Here is a 21,347-nt window from a genome sequence, read left to right on the forward strand (position 1 = left end):
ACATCCAGGACGTTATTTGGGTGGAACTGAGAAATAAGAAAGGGATGATCACCTTATTGGGATTGTATTATAGACCTCCTAATAGTCAGAGGGAAATTGAGAAACAAACTTGTAGGGAGATCTCAGCTATCTGTAAGAATAATAGGGTGGTTATGGTAGGGGATTTTAACTTTCCAAACATCAACTGGGCCTGCCATATTGTTAAAGATTTAGATGGAGAGGAATTTGTTAAGAGCGTACAAGACAATTTTCTGAGTCAGTATGTGGATGTACCTATGGAGAAGGTGCAAAACTTGACCTACTCTTGGGAAATAAGGCAGGGCAGGTGACTGAGGTGTCAGTGGGGGAGCACTTTGGGGCCAGCGACCATAATTCTATTAATTTTAATATAGTGATGGAAAAGGATAGACCAGATCTAAAAGTTGAAGTTCTAAATTGGAAAAAGGCCAATTTTGACGGTATTAGGCAACAACTTTTGAAAGCTGGTTGGAGGCAGATGTTCGCAGGTAAAGGGACGGCTGGAAAATGGGAAGCCTTCAGGAATGAGATAACAAGAATCCAGAGAAAGTGGGAAGGCTGGTAGGTATAGGAAATGCTGGATGACTAAAGAAATTGAGGGTTTGGTTAAGAAAAAGAAGGAAGCATATGTCAGATATAGACAGGATAGATCGAGTGAATCCTGAGAAGAGTATAAAGGAAGTAGGAGTATACTGAAGAGGGAAATCAGGAGGGCAAAAAGGGGACATGAGATAGCGTTGGCAAATAGAATTAAGGAGAATCCAAAGGGTTTTTCCAAATATATTAAGGACAAAAGGGTAACTATGGAGAGAATAGGGCCCCTCAAAGATCAGCAAGGCGGCCTTTGTGTGGAGCCACGGAAAGTGGGGGAGATATTAAATGAATGTTTTGCATCAAAATTTACTGTGGAAAAGGATATGGAAGATATAGACTGTAGAGAAATAGATGGTGACATCTTGCAAAATGTCCAGATTACAGAGGAGGAAGTGCTGGATGTCTTGAAACGATTAAAGGTGGATACATCCCCAGGACATGATCAGGTGTACCCGAGAACTCTGTGGGAAGCTAGAGAAGTAATTGCTGGGCCTCTTGCTGAGATATTTTGTATCATCGATAGTCACAGGTGAGGTGCCAGAAGTCTGGAGGTTGGCAAACGTGGTGCCACTGTTTAAGAAGGGTGGTAAGGACAAGTCGGGGAACTATAGACCGGTGAGCCTGACCTCAATTGTGGGCAAGTTGTTGGAGAGAATCCTGAGGGATAGGATGTACATGTATTTGGAAAGGCAAGGACTGATTAGGGATCGTCAACATAACTTTGTGCGTGGGAAATCATGTCTCACAAACCTGCTTGAGTTTTTTGAAGAAGTAACAAAGAAGATTGATGACGGCAGAGCAGTAGATGTGATCTATATGGACTTCAGTATGGCGTTCGACAAGGTTCCCCATGGGAGACTGATTAGCAAGGTTAGATCTCATGGAATAAAGGGAGAACTAGCCATTTGGATACAGAACTGGGCTGAAAATGTGTTGCTGGAAAAGCGCACCAGATCAGGTAGCATCCAGGGAACAGGAGAATCGACGTTTCGGGCATAAACCCTTCTTCCTGAAGAAGGGCTTATGCCCGAAACATCGATTCTCCTGTTCCCTGGATGCTGCCTGACCTGCTGCGCTTTTCCAGCAACACATTTTCAGCTCTGATCTCCAGCATCTGCATACCTCACTTTCTCCTCAAGGATACAGAACTGGCTCAAAGGTAGAAGACAGATGGTGGTGGTGGAAGGTTGTTTTTCAGACTGGAGGCCTGTGACCAGTGGAGTGCCACAAGGATCGGTGCTGGGTCCTCTACTTTTTGTCATTTACATAACTGATTTGGGTGCGAGCATAAGAGGTACAGTTAGTAAGTTTGCAGATGACACCAAAATTGGAGGTGTAGTGGACAGCGAAGAGGGTTACCGCAGATTACAACAGTATGTGGACCAGATGGGCCAATGGGCTGAGAAGTGATTCAGATAAATGCGAGGTGCTACATTTTGGGAAAGTAAATCTTAGCAGGACTTATACACTTAATGGTAAGGTGCTAGAGAGTGTTGCTGAACAAAGAGACCTTGGAGTGCAGATTCATAGGTCCTTGAAAGTGGAGTCGCAGCTAGATAGGATAGTGAAAGCGGCGTTTGGTACACTTTCCTTTATTGGTCAGAGTATTGAGTACAGGAGTTGGGAGGTCATGTTGAGGCTATACAGGACATTGGTTAGGCCACCATTGGAATATTGCGTGCAATTCTGGTCTCCTTCCTATCGGAAGGATGTTGTGAAACTTGAAAGGGTTCAGAAAGATTTACAAGGATGTTGCCAGGGTTGGAGGATTTGAGCTACAGGGAGAGGCTGACCAGGCTGGGGCTGTTTTCCCTGGAGCGTTGGAGGCTGAGGGGTGACCTTATAGAGGTTTACAAAATTATGAGGGGCATGGATAGGATAAATAGACAAAGTCTTTTCCCTGGGATCGGGGAGTCCAGAACTAGAGGCCATAGGTTTAGGGTGAGAGGGGAAAGATATAAATTAACCTAAGGGGCAACTTTTTCATGCAGCGGATGGTACATGTATGGAATGCGCTGCCAGAGGATGTTGTGGAGGCTGGTACAATTGCAACATTTAAGAGGCATTTGGATGGGGATATGAATAGGAAGGGTTTGGAGGGATATGGGCCGGGTGCTGGCAGGTGGGACTAGATTGGGTTGGGATATCTGTTCGGCATGGACAGGTTGGACCAACGGGTCTGTTTCCATGCTGTACATCTCTATGACTCTTAGTTGCCAAGAGCAACACCAGCTTAAGTTCGGTCCTGAAGCAAGATGTCCATGGCCTCCAGTAGTTTGTTGTGTACATGGTTATGGTCCTCATGGAGGGAGAGAAAAGAAATATTCAGCGTGTGGGCGCCACCTGCTGGGCTGCAGCAAAATATTTCACTGAGCTGGCCTCTGTGGCCAATGTGACTACCTACCCTCAGGAATTTCCTACCCTCATATATGATTTGCTCTGACACAGTGTTCGCAATGCAATGTTATCACTGAATTTTTAGTGATTTGGAGCTATAAAGGTTTCAGATCAGAATATGGTTGGTCTTCCCAGATGAGCTGCTAAGAAGGTAAGTGAACTAACCAAAATGGGAGCATAATGAGAGCCAAATGAGAGCTTTGGGTCCTCCATCAGTCAGAAGCAGTGATAGCAGTCTATCCCAACACACCTTCTGAAATATATCCCCCATCCAACTTGAAAGTGTTACAAATGAATGATATACTTTCTGTGGGCAAGTTTTCAGGCCAAACTGACAGTTCTCCAGTGGAAGAATCCGTCAGGGCCCTGGATATCCGGATGAGGGAAGAGAGGTCATTTCGAGATTTAACTGGATTGTCCCTGAGAGATATTGTCAGGAGGTTATTAGATTAGTTCATAGAGCCCGAGCAGCTGGTCACTTCGGCCTGAATTTACCTGTGAGCAAATCGAGACTAGCTAGTGGCCCGGCTGGTTCACAATCACGTCAACACCTGTCTAGTCTCCATCACAAAAAAAAACCAAATCCTCACAAGACTTCTGTGAGTCAAACTAGGTACATAGTGAGTTCATTGTAATGTGTCCAGATTGATTTCATTAGGCTTTACCTACCGCGGGGCAGCACCGTGACTCAGTGGTTAGCACTGCTGCCTCACAGTTCCAGGGACCTGAGTTCAATTCCCGCCTCGGGCAACTGTCTGTGTGGAGTTTGCACATTCTCCCCGTGTCTGTGTGGGTTTCCTCCGGGTACTCCAGTTTCCTCCCATAGTCCAAAGACATGCAGGTTAGGTGAATTGGCCATGCTAAATTGCCCGTAGTGTTAGGTGCAGGGGTAAATGTAGGGGATTGGGTCTGGGTGGGTTGCTCTTTGGAGGGTCAATGTGGACTTATGGGCCGAAGGGCCTGTTTCCACATTGTAGGTAATCTAATCTAATCTAAATAGAGATAACAAGTTCTGTCTTGCTGTGATGGACAGTTTGCCAAGTGTGTGGAACATTTCCTTGTAATGTGACCAATGTATAGTGGATGGCCAAGCCCCTAGATAGGAAGCTGTCATCATTGGTATGGAGTTACAGCAAGAACAGTTAACTGTCAATCTGAATTGTCAGATGATACAGCTAGATTGTGACTGGTCAGGGTATTGGCATGGGATGCAGCAGAGTTTGTCTGTCTTAATGACCCCCTTTATTTAAAGAAAGGTGCAATGTATATACACATTCATTTTGCCTACATAAAACAGGATTCACTGTATTTACGTATGGAGCATTTATCTCCTTTAAGGACTCACACCAGAGAGAACTATCATCTCTTCAAATCCATAGGGCTACATTTAATTGCAACTTAATTTCCCCATCATGAGAACCTGATAGCTTCTTTCTGGAGCCTTCGTACAACTGAGTTTAGATTTTCTCAGCTTTAAGAAACTCCTTCAGGGCTGTGACCAAACACTTCTGGCCTGGAACTTTAAAACAAAACTGCTGACACTGAGGCAACTTATTTTTTAATAGTTCTAATCCATCTACCTTCTTAAGCAGCAAGTGTTTTACACATTAGAAGCTAAGACTTCTGCAATCTGAAAAACTGTAACTCAAAAGATATTCCCAAGCTACAATGTTTCCACAAATCAACACTATTTCCAGAACCTTTCAAACTGACAGCCTAGTACTGTTTACCTCGTTTTCTCGTATACTCTCCCAATGAAAGCAAAACCCCATTTTTACACAACAGGAACTCTCTCTCATATTGTTTCAAGAAATCTCCATGGCTACAAAAGTACAAGTTAACCATTAAACTGATTCATTCAAACATATGCCATTAGCTCAAATCCAAACTCAAAACTAAATAAGAAAATAGTTACACACATTACTTCACATGAAAATACCAGTGCAATACCAATGAAAACTCTATTGTCCGTATTTACCATGTGTCAGATTAGGGAAGTGACAAAAGATAAATTTACAGCTGAGCTGTAGCAGACATTGCTTTCCCTGTAGCTCAATGTTGTAAACATTATAGATCACAATTATCATCATAACTACTGAACTTCAAGTCATTCAGGCCCTGAAATAGAGTGTTGGAGATGAGGTCATGATCAAACGCTATGCTCGTCTGCATGTATTTGAGTCACTCTTTTAGGGTTCATACTCGGTGGAAAAACAGCCCTATGAAACGGAAGGGTCTGAAGAAGGGTCATTGGAGCTGAAATGTTAACTCTGCATTCTCTCCGCAGATGCTGCCAGACCTGCTGAGTTTTTCTAGCAATTGTGTTTTTGTTTCTGATTTCCAGCATCTGCAGTTCTTTGTGTCCTTTTTCTATAGTGTGTGCTGTTCAGCTTCCAAGCTGGTTAAGTGTTTCACATGAATCAAATCAAGATTCACAAGCCAGCAATTATGGGACAGAAACCTAAAACACTAGCAGGTGAGAATCAGTATCCAATTATATGGGAGAGGAACAAAGTCCAAGATGGAATATGGGAAAAATTTCTGGCTGTAACAGGCTGCTCCTTTTTTGAGGTATTTTAGGTGTTGGAGGTGATTTTGCTGAATTCCAGGAGCAGCAATTACTGTTTTATATGCCAGTGCAATTGTTTTGGACCTTTGGAGAAAAAAAAGTCAAAGCAACGGCATTTTTAAAAGTGAGACGGACAGACAAAGACAGCGAGCACATGATCTGTAAGGGAGAGAGAGAACAAACCCCACACTGCTAACTGACACAGCGGTGAGTCTACACAGTTACTGCCTTTGCTGTTTGAATTCATGTATCGCTGGAATCGGAGTGCATCTGGGAAAATTAACAAATAGCAAAATTCAGAACTGATCTTGGAGGAACCTGTATGGGAGAGGTCACAGCACAGAAACAGATTACAAAATAGTTTTAATTATAGCCTGGCTGTAAATCTACAATAATGGGTAGAATGGGTTCTTGGTTATATGTTTTTATTGGGATATGTCTCTTGATTACATTTTAAAAATATAAGCCATAAGTGTTAAGTTATCCTGGAGCAACGTTTTGTAGAGCACGAAGATGGTGCTATTTTCTGGGTCTGTAGATTGGAAGGAGCAAAATGGCCTTTAGTAGAGTGATATGCTCTTCTTGTCGGATGTGGGAGTTTCAGGAGAGTTTAAGGGTTACTGAGGATTATATATGCAATAAATGTCGTTGGTTGCGAATCCTGTCAGATCGAATGGTTCAGTTGGAGCGACAGTTAGAGACAATGAGGAATTTACAAGAGCTAGGGGATATGATGGATGGCAGTTATAGGAAGGGAGAAAAGCCACAGATACAGTCAGGTAGATGGGTTAACTCCAAAAAAGGTAGGAGAGGTAGGCGGGTAGTACAGGAGTCTTCTGTGGCTAACCCCATTTCAAACAGGTGTGCTGTTTTGGAAAATGTAGGAGGTGATGGACTTTCAAGGGAATTTAGTGCAAACAGCCAAGTTTCTGGTATCAAGACTGGCTCTAATAAAATTAGGGGTAGGTCATGTTCCAAGCGATCGATTGTTTTAGGGTCTAGTCAGCGGCACAGACAGATGCTTCTGCAGCCAGCAGTGAAAAGTAAGAACTGTGTTTTTTATCTGGTGCCAGGGTCAAGGATGTCTCAGAGAGGGTGCAGAATGTTCTCAAGGGGGAGAGGGACCAGCAAGAGGTCATTGTACACATTGGTACTAATGACATGGGAAGGGAAAAGGAAGAGATCCTGAAGAGAGAATATAGAAAGTTAGGCAGCAATTTAAAAAAAGAGGTCCTCAAGTGTAGTAATATCTGGATTACTGCTCATGCTACGAGCTAGTGAGGGCAGGAATAGGAGGATAGAGCAGAGAAATGTGTGGCTGAGGAGCTGGTGTATGGGAGAATGATTCACATTTTTGGATCATTGGAATCTCTTCTGGGGTAGAAGTGTCCTGTACAAGAAGGATGGATTGCATCTGAATTAGAAGGGGACTAATATACTGGCAGGGAGATTTGCGAGAGCTGCTCAGGAGGATTTAAACTAGTATGGTGGGGGGTGGGACCCAGGGAGATACTGAGTTCAGAGATCAATCTGAGACTGGTACAGTTGAGAAAAGAAGTGAGTCGAACACTCAGGGCAGACAGGAACATATCAGAGAACAAGGTAGGACTGATAAATTAAACTTGCATTTATTTCAATGCAAGATGCCTAACAGGGAAGGCAGATGAACTCAGGGCATGGTTAGGAACATGGGACTGGGATATCATAGAAATTACAGAAACATGGCTCAGAGATGGACAGTACTGGTAGCTGAATGTTCCAGGATACAAATGCTACAGGAAGGATAGAAAGGGAGGCAAGAGAGGAGGGGGAGTGGCATTTTTGATAAGGGATAGCATTACAGCTGTACTGAGGGAGGATATTCCTGGAAATACATCCAGGGAAGTTATTTGGGTGGAATTGAGAAATAAGAAAGGGATGATCACTCATTGGGATTGTATTATAGATGCCCTAATAGCCAGTGGGAAACAAATTTGTACGGAGATCTCAGCTATCTGTAAGAATAATAGGGTGGTTATTGTAGGGGATTTTAATTTTCCAAACATAGACTGGGACTGCCATAGTGTTAAACGTGTAGATGGATAGGAATTTGTTAAGTGCGTACAAGACAATTTTCTGATTCAGTATGTGGATGTACCTACTAGAGAAGGTGCAAAACTTGACCTATTCTTGGGAAATAAGGCAGGGCAGGTGACTGAGGTGTCAGTGGGGGTGTAGTCCGGGACCAGCGAACATAATTCTTTAGTTTCAAACCAGTGATGGAAAAGGATAAACCAGATCTAAAAGTTGAAGTTCTAAATTGGAGGGACGCTAATTTTGACAGCATAAGGCAAGAACTTTCGAAAACTGATTGAGTACAGACGTTCGCAGATAAAGGGACGGCTGGAAAATGGGAAGCCTTCAGAAATGAGATAACAAGAGTCCAGAGAAAATATATTCCTGTTGGGTGAAAGGAAAGGCTGGTAGGTAAAGGGAATGCTGGATGACTAAAGAAATTGAGGTTTTGGTTCAGAAAAAGAAGGAAGCATATGTCAGGTATTGACAGGAGAAATCAAGTGAATCCTTAGAAGAGTATAAAGGCAGTAGTATACTTAAGAGGGAAATCAGGAGGGCAAACAGCAGATACTCGGTAGTTTTGGAAAATAGGGAGAATCCAAAATGTTTTTACAAATACATTAAGGTCAAAAGGGTAACTAGGGAGAGAATACGCCCCCTCAAAGGTCAGCAAGGTGGCCTTTGTATAGAGCCGCAGGAGGTGGGGAAAATTCTAAACAAGTATTTTGCATCAGTGTTGACTGTGGAGAAGGACGTGGAGGATATACACTGTAGGGAAATAAGTTACAAATCACACAACACCAGGTTATAGTCCAACAGGTTTAATTGGAAACACTAGCTTTCAGAGCGCCGCTCCTTCATCAGGTGGTTGTGGAGTGCACAATTGTAAGACACAGAATTTATAGCAAAAGTTTACAGTGTGATGTAACTGAAATTATACATTGAAATATACCTTGATTGTTTGTTAAATCTCTCATCTGTTAGAATGACCATGATAGTTTCACTTCTTTCTTATGTAAATCACAAAACTTTTTTTTAGAAGTTACATTCTCAGGTTAACTGTAACAATTGGTGTCAGCGCAGATGAGATGTTGCGATGTTGAAGGTGTTAGCCCCCTGTGTTCCCCGTCTGTGCCATAATGTTTAGACTGATTCTAATCTAAAAAGTGAGTTTCCAGAGTCTTACATGGATTCATTTAGTTTTTTGAGCAAAGTACAATGTAACTCTGCAAGTACAAATTCACCCCACGAACATATATGTGTATGTGTGCATGTGGGTTTGTGTGTGTGTGTCTGGGGTGGGGGTTTGTGAGTGTCTGTGAGAGAGAGTGTATATATGTGTGTGAGTGTAAAGTGTCTTAGTCTGTGAAATGATGCATGTGTGAGAGTGTGTGTGTCTGTAGTAGTGTGTGTGTGTCTATGTGCGTGTCTGTGTATAGGAGTACCTGTGTGTAGGAATGTCTGCGTGTGTGTAGTGCAATGGTGGTCACCTGTAATGTGACATGAACCCAAGGTCCCGGTTGAGGCCCTCCCTATGGGTATGGAACTTAGTTATCAGCCTCTGCTCGGCCACTTTTCGTTGCTGCCTGTCCCAAAGTCCGCCTTGGAGAATGGTCACCCGAAGGTCTGAGGTCGAATGTCCTGGACCGCTGAAGTGTTCCCCAACTGGGAGGAAACCCTCCTGTCTGTTGATTGTTGTGCGGTGCCCATTCATCCGTTGCCATAGCCTTTGCTCGGTTTCCCCAATGTAACATGCTTCAGGGCATCCTTGCCTGCAACGTGTGAGATAGACAGCGCCTGCTATGACAGGGTTGATGGAGTTATCCTGAAAGCTATGAATAATGATCTGTTTGAGGTTTGGTGGTTGTTTAAAGGCAAGTAGTGGAGGTGTGGGGAAGGTCTTGGTGAGGTGTTCATCCTCGTTGATAATATGTAGCAGATCACGAAGAATATGGCGTAGTTTTTCGGCTCCTGGGAAGTACTGGATAATGAAGGGTACCCTGTCGGTTGCAGCACGTGTCTGTCTCCTGAGGAGGTCTTTACGGTTCCTTGCTGTGGCACGTCTGAACTGGCGGTCGATGAGTTGAGCATCATACCCCGTTCTTGTGAGGGCATCCTTGAGTACTTCCAGTTGCCCGTCACGTTTCTCCTCATCTGAGCAGATCCGGTGTATACGAAGGGCTTGTCCATAGGGGATGGCTGTTTTAATATGTTTTGGGTGAAAGCTGGAGAAGTGTAGCATTGTGAGATTATCTGTGGGTTTGCAGTAGAGTGTGCTGCTGAGGTGTCTATCCTTGATGGAGATGGATGTGTCCAAGAATGAGACAGATAGTAGAGAGTTGTCCATGGTGAGTTTGATGGTGGGATGAAAATTGTTGATGTCACTGTGTAGTTTTATCAGTGACTCTTCACCATGGGTCCAGAGGAAGAAAATGTTGTCAATGTACCTGGTGTGTAATGTTGGTTGGAAGTCCTGTGTAGAGAAGAAATCTTGTTCAAACCTGTGCGTGAAGATGTTGGCATGTTAGGGTGCAAATGTGGTCCCCATGGCTGTTCCATGTGTCTAGATGAAGAACTGGTTGTCAAAGATGAAGATGTTGTGATCAAGGATAAAGCAGATGAGTTGTAGGATGGTGTTTGGAGATTGGCAATTGTTGGTGTTGAGTACTGAGGCTGTTGCCGCGATACCGTCATTGTGGGGGATGCTGGTGTAGAATGCGGAAACATCCATTGTGACGAGGAATGTTCCCAGTTCGATTGGTCCGCGAGTGCTGAGTTTCTGTAAGAAGTCCGTAGTATTGCGAGAAAAGCTGGGGATCCCCTGTACAATGGGTTCCAAGATGCCTTCAAAATAGCCGGAGAGATTCTCACACAGGGTCCCAATGCTTGATACGATGGGATGTCCTGTTGTATTGGCTTTGAGTATCTTTGGAAGGCAGTAGAAGTTACCTATGCGAGAAGTACGTGGGATGAGGGCGCATAGGGAACTCTGAAGGACTGGATCCAAAGTCCTGATCAATGTGTTTAGACATACACACAGACACACACTCCTACAGACACACACACTCCCACACTCACACATTCATCCCCTCACTGACTTAGACACTTTACACTCACACACACATATACACTCTCTCTCAAAGACACTCACAAATTCCCAACCCAGACACACACACACAAACCCACATGCACACATACGCATATACGTTTGTGGGGTGAATTTGTACTTGCAGAGTTACATTGTACTTTGCTCAACAACTGCATGAATCCATGTAAGACTCTGTTAACTCACTTTTTAGATTAGAATCAGTCCAAACATTATGGCACAGACAGGGAACACAGGGGGCTAACACCTTCAACATCGCAACACCTTATCTGCGCTGACACCAATTGTTACAGTTAACCTGAGAATGTATCTTCTAAAAAACGTTTTGTGATTTACATAAGAAAGAAGTGAAACTAACATGGTCATTCTAACAGATGAGAGATTTAACAAACAATCAAGGTATATTTCAATGTATAATTTCAGTTACATCACACTGTAAACTTTTGCTATAAATTCTGTGTCTTACAATTGTGCACTCCACAACCACCTGATGAAGGAGCGGCACTCCGAAAGCTAGTGTTTCCAATTAAACCTGTTGGACTATAACCTGCTGTTGTGTGATTTGTAACTTTGTACTCCCCAGTCCAACACCAGCATCTCCAAATCATGTAGGGAAATAGAAATACATCTTGAAAAATGGCCACATTACAGAGGAGGAAGTGCTGGATGTCTTGAAATGCATAAACATGGATAAATCCCCAGGACCTGATCAAGTGTATCCTCGAACTCTATGGGAAGCTAGGGAAGCCCTTTGCTGAGATATTTGTATCATCGATAGTCAGAGCTGAGATGCCAGAAGACTGCAGGTTGGCTAATGTGGTGTCATTGTTTAAGAAAGGTGGTAAGGACAAGCCAGGGAACTATAGACTGGTAGGCCTGACGTCAGTGGTGGACTAGTTGTTGGAGGGAATCCTGAGGGACAGGATTTACATGTGTTTGGAAAGGCAAAGACTGATTAGGGACAGTCAACATGGCTTTGTGTGTGGGACATCATGTCTCACGAACTTGATTGAGTTTTTTGAAAAAGTAACAAAGAGGATTGATGAGGGCAGAGCGGTGAACATGATCTAAATGGACTTCAGTGAGGTGTTCGACAAGATTCCCTATGGGAAACTGGTTAGCAAGGTTAGATCTCATGAAATACAGGAGGAACTTGCCATTTGGATACAGAACTGGCTTGAGGTAGAAGACAGAGGATGGTGGTGGAGGGTTGTTTTTCAGACTGGAGGCCTGTGACTAGTGGAGTGCCACAAGGATCGGTTCAGGGTCCACCAATTTTCATCATTTATATAAATAATTTGGATATGAGCATAAGAGGTATAGTTAGTAAGTTTGCAGATGACACCAAAATTGGAGGTGTCGTGGACAGTGAAGAATGTTATCTCAGATTACAATGGGATCTTGATCAGATGGGCCAATGGGCTGAGGAGTGGCAGATGGAGTTTAATTTATGTGAGGTGCTGTATTTTGGGAAAATAAATCTTAGCAGGACTTATACACTTAATGGTAAAGTCATAGGAGGTGTTGCTGAACAAAGAGACCTTGAAGTGCAGTTTCATAGTTCCTTGAAAGTAGAGTCGCAGGTAGGTAGGATAGTGAAGATGGTGTTTGGTATGCTTTCCTTTATTGGTCAGGGCATTGAGTACAGGAGTTGGGAGGTGATATTGTGGCTGTACAGGATGTTGGTTAGGACACTTTTGAAATATTGTGTGCAGTTCTGGTCTCCTTCCTACCGTAAGGATATTGTGAAACCTAAAAGGGTTCAGAAAAGAGTTACAAGGATGTTGCCAGGGTTGGAGGATTTGAGTTATTGGGAGAGGCTGAATAGGCTGGAGCTGTTTTCCCTGGAGTGTCGAAGGCTGAGGGGTGGCCTCATAGAGGTTTATAAAATCATGAGGGGCATGGATAGGATAAGTAGACAAAGTCTTTTCCCTGAGGTAGGGGAGTCCAGAACTAAAGGACATAGGTTTAGGGTGAGAGGGGAAAGATATAAAAGAGACCTAAGGGGCAACTTTTTCACACAGAGGGTGGTGTGTGCATGGAATGAGCTGCCAGAGGAAGTGGTGGAGGCTGGTACAATTGCATTATTTAAAAGGCATCTGGATGGGTATGTGAATAGGAAGGGTTTAGAGGGATATGGGCCAAGTGCTGGCAAATGGGATTAGATAAAGATGGGATATCTGGTCGGCATGGACAATTTGGACTGAAGGGTCTGTTTCGGTGCTGTACATCTCTATGACTCTACAAGGTCCCAATCCAGCATTGGGAGGTACTATAGCTGACTTTTCATAAATGACACTCCAGGTAGTGATAGCTGGGGTTTGGAGCATGTTTTTAAAGATGGAGACGCCAAAATCAACACAACAGAGGCAATACCAACCCCATGACAGAGAATGCCAACACTGCCTCCCAGGAGGGGAAACATGTATGTGTCCTTCAGCTCAACTTTATGCCTGCTGTCAGACCTGCTCAAAGTACAGGCTGTCATTTCTTTTGTTTTACAAAACCATAAGATGGTGCTAACGGTGAAGAATACTATGGTAATTCACAGGTGGACATGAGAATGAACATTATACTAGGAAATTGTGAAATAAGGTATGCCCCCAACAGTACAAAAACTGTGAAAACAGTGTGGGAAGTTGCAGAAGGAAAAGGGGTGTGCCATCATTTGTGATCCGTCTAAAAGTGAATGAGAATGGATATTCCGGTTTGGTTGATGAGAAAAAGGGAAAAGATATAGGGGACTCCTGGAATTCACACACTTCTCCCTCTCTGGTGGAGTCCCAAAGGAAGTCAAGATTATATTGACCTCAGTGATGGAGGGACCATCATGAGGGAGACTATATTGTTGAGGAACTGAGGCGTGGGTCAGATCCCTGTGTCATATCGGAGCATCAGGGAATGGCAGCTGTGAGAGGGGTGTCTTTGGCATTGTAGAAATTGGTGAAGTGCACCCACTGGGTTTTGTACGGTACTGGTCTGGTGAGAAAGAGACAGAGGCTCCTTAGGTCTGCTCCAGAAAATTGAGGAATTTCTCTTTTATAGCATTCCACAAGATATCCTTGATGCAAATAAAATCAAAAGTAACCCAAAGACTGCACGCCTTAAAATGGGACCAAAGAATGCACTAGTAATTGTTCCCTATCAGATGGTACTGTATCACCATATGCCCCATGAGCTAATGTCAATGATGATTCATTTGGCATGCATGGGCTGACGTGAACATAAAACACAAGATTTGCCTGAAATTGTGAAAAGTGGAGCACTTGTGAACTAGTGGTGCTCATGAAAGCATGAAAATAGTGTGCGGGTAAACAATTTATACCTATGCTTTTATTTCGATAGTATTCCCTCAGGAATGTACATGACTACGTTGACAAGGCGGAGATATATAACGTCAAGAGAAGGCCCAGCAAACATGAACAGAGAGTTGGTTGAAGCAACACGCCTCCCAGATGAGGTGGCTGTCATAAAGGTCAAGGTTAAACTGAGAATGACTGACCCATTCCAGAAAAGGAACAAGTGAGTAGAATGGAAACTGGATGAGTAAGCTTCACACAATCAGGTAGGAGAGATCACATTCAGAGTGAGACACAGCTCCAGTGAGTACATAGTTCAGGGAATATGGAGGCTATGTAGAATTCAGTGCAGAGGGAAGAAATGTTTTTTGCTGTTCCTTGTGAATTCCTGTGGGGGCAGTGACCACAATATGATAGAATTCACCCTGCACTTTGAGAGGGAGGTGCAGCAGTTTTACAATTGAGTAAAGGTAACAATAATAACGTGGGGAGAGTGGTTGAGAGGTTGATTGGAAGGGAAGTTGGGTAGGGAAGGCAGTGGAGCAGTAATGTCAGGAATTTCTGGGAGTAATTTGAGAGGCACAGCAGAAATTCATCCCAAAGAAGCTGACAAGAGAAGTCAGGGACAGCATATAAGCAAAAGAAAAAGCATACAATGTGGCAACGTTAGTGGGAAGCCAGTGGATTGGGAAACCTTTAAAAACTAGCAGAGTACAACTAAAATAAGCATAAGGAGGAGATGAATTATGAGAATAAGCTAACTAATAATGTAAAAGAAGATTGCAAGTATTTTTTTAGATATCTAAAAGATAAAAGAGGCAAGAGCGGTCATTAGACTACTAGAAAATGAGACTGGAGAAGTAATACTAGGGAAAAAAATGGCAGACAAACTGAGTAGGTACTTTGCATCAGTTTTCATGGTGGAAGACACTAGCAGCATACCAGAACTTCAAGAGAGCCGTGGTCAATGGTGAATGTAGTGGTCATCACTAAGGAGAAGGTGATGGGGAAGCTGAAAGGGCTGAAGGTTGATAAATAACCTGGACCAGATGGACTACATCACTAAAGAGAAGGTGCTGGGGAAGTTGAAAGGTCTGAAGGTGGATAAATCATCTGGACCAGATCGACTTATGCCAGGGTTCTGAGGAAGATAGCTGAGGAGATTGTGCAGGCATTGGTGGTGACCTTTCAGGAATCACTGGAGTCAGGGAGGGTGCCAGAGGACTGGATAACAGCTAATGTAACACCCCTGTTTAAGAAGGGGGGCAAGCAGAGAAACTATAGGCTAGTTAGCCTAACCTCAGTCATGGTAAGATCTTAGAGTCCATTATTAAGAATGAGATTGCAGGGTACTTGAAAGTGCATGGTAAAACAGGGCTGAGTCATCATGGGAGGTCATGCCTGACAAATCTGTTAGAGTTCTTTTGAGGATGTAACAAGTAAGTTAGACGTGATCTATTTTGGATTTCCAAAAGATCTTTTTAGGAGGTTCCACCCAGGAGGTTGCTAAATAAGAGAAGAGCCCGTCGTGTTTGGGTCAAGTTTCGCGCATGAATAGAGGATTGGCTGACTAGCAGAAGATAAAGAGTGGGATAAAGTAATCTTTTTCAGGATGACAGCTGGTGACTAATGGAGTTCTGCAAGGGTCAGTGTTGGAGCCTTAACTATTCACATTATACAGTAATGATCTGGATGAAGGACTTTTTGCTATGTTTGCAGATGACACAAAGATAGGTAGGGGGAACAAGTAGTGTTGAGGAAGCAGGGAGGCTGCAGAAGGACTTGGACAGGCTAGGAGAGTGGGCAAGGAAGTGACAGATGGAATACAATGTGGGAAATGTGAGGTCATGGACTGGAGGGAAGAATAGAGGCACAGATTATTTTCTAAATGGGGAAAGACTTCAGAAATCTGAAGTACAAAGGAACTTGAGAGTCCTAATTCAGGATTCTGTTAAGGTTAACATACAGGTTCAGTTGACAATTAGGAAGTCAAATCCAATATTAGCATTAATTTCAAGAGGGCTAGAATACAAGAGCCAATGTTTACTGCTGAGGCTCAGGCTCTGGTCAGACTGCATTTGAACTATTATGAGCAGTTTTGGGTCCTGTATCTAAGGAAGGATGTGCTGGCATTGAAATGGGTCCAGAGTAGGTTTACAAGGACAATACTGGGGTTAAAGGACTTATCATATGAGGAGTAGTTGAGGACTTTGGGTTTGCACTCGACAGAGTTTAGAAGGATTATGGGAGTTCTGATTGAAACTTACAGAATACTGAGAGGCTTGGAGAGATTGGGGGCAATTTGTTAGGTGTGTCGAGGGGAGTTTCTTGGAGCAGTATTTAAATAGCCCAACTTGGAAAGGGGCCATGCTAGTCCTGGTTTCGGGGAATGAGCCTAGCCAGGTGATGAAAGTTTCAGTGGGAGAGCATTTCAGGAACAGTGACCATAACAATTCAAAGATGTGCAGGTTAAGTGGATTGGCCATGTTAAATTGACCATAGTGTCCAGAATGTGCAGGTTAGGTGGATACGGTAAATGTAGAATTATAGGGAAGGGTGGGTCTGGGTGAGATGCTCTTTGGAGGACCTGTATGGACTCAATGAGCTGAATAGTGTGCTTTCACACTATAGGCATTCTATGATTCAGTAACTTTTAAGTAATTTATATATGGATAAGGAAAAGACTGGTCCCTTGGTAAAAGTGGTAAAAACAATGACTGCAGATGCTGGAAACCAGATTCTGGATCAGTGGTGCTGGAAGAGCACAGCAATTCAGGCAGCATCCGAGGACAGGCAAAATCGACGTTTCAGGCAAAAGCCCTTCATCCTGATGAAGGGCTTTTGCCTGAAACGTCGATTTTGCCTGTCCTCGGATGCTGCCTGAATTGCTGTGCTCTTCCAGCACCACTGATCCAGAATCCCTTGGTAAAAGTACTAACCTAGGGGAAGGCTAACCAACACAGTGTTAAGCAGGAACTGGGGAATGTAGATTGGAGGAGCGAGTTTGATTGGAGGAGCACATTTGCCAGGCAGGAATCTTTTGATTAGAGTTCAGGACCAGTGTATTCCTGTGAAAATATTTTTGCCCAGTCCACTAGGGCTAATTCCTTCCTCAGGCCTATATGATTACTTTTCCACAAGGGTAAAACTCTCATATGTGACTCTGTCTTCAGTCTTTCCATCGGAATTTGAAACTCTCGCACCTTGTGGTCAATCCTTGCAAGAGGATCCTTAACAACAAGCCCACTTTCCAATCCTTCCTCGTAACATCATACCAAATTTAAAGTAGCCAGTCCTCTGGTGGCTCCATGACATGATGCTCTATGAAACAATCCCTCATATACTCTATGAACCTTTCCTTGAGGCTATCCTTGCCAATTTGATTGATCCATTCAACACGCATATTCAAATCACCCATAATTACCTTTCTCACAAGCCCTCATCATTTTCTGCTTTATGCTATGCTGTATATTTCAGAAATACTGTTTGGGAGCCTGTAAATTATTCCGACCAAGGGGTTTCTTTCCTTGCTTTTTATTTCCACATGGTCTGATTCAACATTTTGGTCCTTCGTGCAAAATTATTTTTTAAACAGCCTTGATGTCATCCTTAACCAATAAAGCAACTCCACCTCCTGCTCCATCTCATCTGTCCTTTTTGAATATTGAGTACCCTTAGACATTTAACTCCATGATTTTCCTGGAACCATGTTTCAGTAATTGCCACCAGGTTGTACCCATTTATCTCTATTTGTACCATAATTTCATCAACTTTAATCTGAATATTGCATGCATTTAGGTACAAGTTTTTAAATACGTTCTGCTGGTTTGTCTTTCTCTCTTTTAATATTTTCTCCGTCCTTATTTATTAATCCTTGACAACACTGAGCTCACCTCTATCATTTATTCTAAATTTTAACTCACCTTTGATCTTTTATGATTCTTTCCCTCACCATGGCCATTAAACTGGCCCAACCTGTTTATTCTCCTAACATCTACCTTCTGCTCACTTTCTGACCTACTGTTTTGGTTCCTAACCCCTGCCTTATGAGTTTAAATCCACCCGAGTTACATTAGCAAATCTCCTCATCAGATGAGCATGGTCAAATTGGAGATTATACATGTAGTATAACCTCCAATTTATATACATAATTCCATCAGTTTTAAGACTGTTATGGATAAAGAGAGAACTGGTCCTCAGGTGAAAGTGCTAAATTGGGAGAGGGCTAATTAAAATAGCTGGTGCCTCAGTTAAGGTGCAACCCATCCTTTTTGTACAGGTCCCATCTGCCTTGGAAGAGATCCCAATGATCCAAAAGTCTGAGACCCTCCATGCTGCACCAGCTCTTCAGCCACATGTTAAGCTGCACTGACTTCCTATTCTTTGCTTCACTACAACATTGCATGGGGAGTAATCCCGACATTACAACCTTGGAAGTCCAGCTTTTCAATTTATGATTTCCTATTTTTCAGCTTAGTTCCCTGAGCTCTCCTTCCATGACACCATCACTCTTCCCACCTGTGTCATTGGTACCAATGTGTACCATGATCTCTGGCTGCATACCCTCCCCTTATAGTATGTCCTGAGCATGCTGAGCAAGTCCCCGGTTCTCTGACTGCCAGCAGCCTGGGAAGTTTCTTCATTAGCCAACTGCAGAGATGTGCTAGTGAGGTGCTGACCAGCATGTGCTCCCAATTTTTATCTAGCTAAAGAACTCACTAAGATATTCATATCTGAGCTGGTGGAGGATGGAGGAGACCTCGTCAATGCCTCTGACCTTCTTCCTCAGTGGTAATTTCCTCAAGGGCTCGTTTCTTCAGAGTTGGCACTGTACAGATATCAGGAGGCAAATGGTTACAACATAGGGGTAGTAATTTGGGCATTTTGGGAATGCCTCCCTCCATCAGTAGTGTGAACCATCTACAAGATGCACTGCAGAAATTCTCCAACGATTCTGAGACAACACCTAGCACCTAGAAGATTAAGGGTAGCTGATACACAGGAGCACCACTTCATCAAAGTTCCCCTCTACGCCACTTGTAGGAATGAACATCATGGCAAGATGGATTATTCTGCATTCATTAGTTTGCAAGCTGGGATTAGAGAGACAATATTGTCAAACATTATTTGTATATCAGATTGCTTGCTACAAAATGAAGTGCTTCAATTTATCAACATGTGGGTATTAGAAACCCCTTATGGGCCCAGCCTTCATGATTCCCTGTGGAAGGGATAATCAGAATTGGAAACACTGAAGTGACATTACATGATTTTACAATGGTTACCTTACTGTACTAGACCTTTAGTGGGGAAATGAGCCAGGCCAGGTGATTGAAGTTTCAGTTTGGGAACAGCGATCATAATTCCATCAGTTTTAAGATAATTAATGGATAAGGAGAGACCTGGCTCTCAGGTGAAAGTGCTAAACTGGGAGAAGGCTAATTACAAAAGCATGAGGCAGGAACTGGGAAAATCACATTTGGGGGAGGGGCAGCTGTTTGAGGGTAACTCCACACCGGATGTGTGGGAATCTTTTAAAGGCCAGTTGATTAGACTTCAGGACCAGCATGTTCCTGAGAGTAAGAAAGATAAGGACGACAAGATTCAAGAACCCTGGGTGACAAGAGATATTGAAAGTTTAGTCAAAATGTAAAAGGAAGTGTATGTAAAGTTTGGGAAATTGAAATCAGACAAGGCCTTTGAAGAATATAAAGGAAGCAGGAAAGAAACAAGGAATTAGGAGGGAGACAGGGAATATCCTTGGCAAATAGGATTAAGGAGAATCCTAAGGCATTTCACACATATTTGAGGAGCAAGAGAGGAGGGCTTGTCCTCTCATGGACAAAGGAGGGAATTTATGCTGGAGATAGAGGAAGTAGATGAGGTTCACGGAGGAGGAGGAGGAGGAGGAGGAGGACAAGGATAATGATAAGCTTAGGGAGGGCTATGTTGATATTTTGGAGCATGTCAATATTGAGGAGGAGATGTTGGGTATATTGAAAAACTTAAATCGCCAGAACATGATGGGATCATTCCCAGGATATTGAAGGTAAGGAAGGAGATTGCTGGGGCCTTGATAGAGGTTTTTGTATCCTTTTTAGCTACAGGGAATGTCCCAGAAGAGTGAAGAATAACCAATGTCATCTCTTTGTTTAAGGAGGACAACAGGGATAATTTAAGAAAGGATAGGCTGGCGAGCCTTACAGCATTGGGAAGGAAATTATTGGAGAAGATTCTTAAGGACAGGACTCACTAACATTTGGAAAAGAGTGGACTTATTAGGGATAGTCAGTATTGCTTTGTGCAAAGGAGGTCTTGTTTCACAAATTTGGCTTTTTAAATTTTTTTAATTGAAAAATGTTTATTCTTTACAAGATTATAAAATTACAAAAAATATAACAAACTAAGAGTATATCAACAATTACAATAAACTAACCACTACTCTACTCTACAAAACAAATAATCAAAAAAGCTACCCATACTCCAATAAATAATTGAACAAAATAAATTAAATCAAATTAAATCACACCACTCAGCGCAACCCCACGAGAGCTCCCCATTATCCGGAGCATCAGTTAGCATACCAGTATTTATTTGGGATTCTTCCTCTCGGGGCACCTGGCTCATCAGACCCAGGTCTCATGGCTAAACAAAAGCCCTAGTTAATATGGCTGACAGATCTGCTTCTGGATGGTTCAGAAAGGGCCACCACGTCTTGTAGAAAAGTTCACTTTTCTGGTGCACCATACTTGTACGGACATCCAGGGTTGTGTTCCATAACTAATATATACCATTCCAGCAGGCCCTGAGGGCTTTCCGAGACCCAACTCATCAAAATGTTCTTTCTTGCACAATATGTAAGAATATTAAACAGCTTTTTCCCATGCTCATCGAAGGAAGGCAAATTTGACAGGCCCAGGAGAAGAGACAACAGATCCACCTTGACCTTAGTCCTCGGGACCCTATCCCTCCATCAATGACACTTGCTATAGCACCCCAATACTTGCAAAGCTTGTGGCATGACCACAAACAAGGGGTAAAAGTGCCAATGCCTATTTTGCATTAAGGGCACAATGGAGCTGCTCCTTTATTGAATTTCACAAGTTACTCTGGGGCCAGATAAACCCTGTGAAGGACCTTCAGCTGCATAGCATGCACTCTGTTGCAGATCGAGATCTTTCTCACATTCTCCCAAATGTCCTCCCACATCTCTGACAAAATTTCCATTCCTAACTCTAGCTTTCAGACCCCATGGAGACGCTCAATATCTTTTGAGGCACCACCTCCCAGTAAATGATAAAGGGTGCTA

The 21,347-nt window shown here is 43.1% G+C and overlaps 1 long non-coding RNA gene and 1 pseudogene across 1 annotated transcript in view; one reads left to right on the forward strand and one right to left on the reverse strand.

The window, feature by feature from the left end:
* Positions 1–21,347, forward strand: part of LOC148151941 (uncharacterized) — a 71,446-nt gene that overhangs the window by 18,593 nt on the left and 31,506 nt on the right. Inside the window, exon 2 of the long non-coding RNA XR_015760917.1 lies at positions 14,085–14,261. This is a non-coding gene — a long non-coding RNA (uncharacterized LOC148151941). The remainder of the gene's footprint in view (positions 1–14,084; positions 14,262–21,347) is intronic.
* LOC148151942 (uncharacterized) lies at positions 9,248–10,364 on the reverse strand (annotated as a pseudogene).

Source organism: Chiloscyllium plagiosum, unplaced genomic scaffold (assembly GCF_037043375.1).
Source record: "Chiloscyllium plagiosum isolate Xiang-an unplaced genomic scaffold, Cpla_swu_hap1 HiC_scaffold_2, whole genome shotgun sequence".
In the NCBI taxonomy this organism is placed as follows: domain Eukaryota; kingdom Metazoa; phylum Chordata; class Chondrichthyes; order Orectolobiformes; family Hemiscylliidae; genus Chiloscyllium; species Chiloscyllium plagiosum.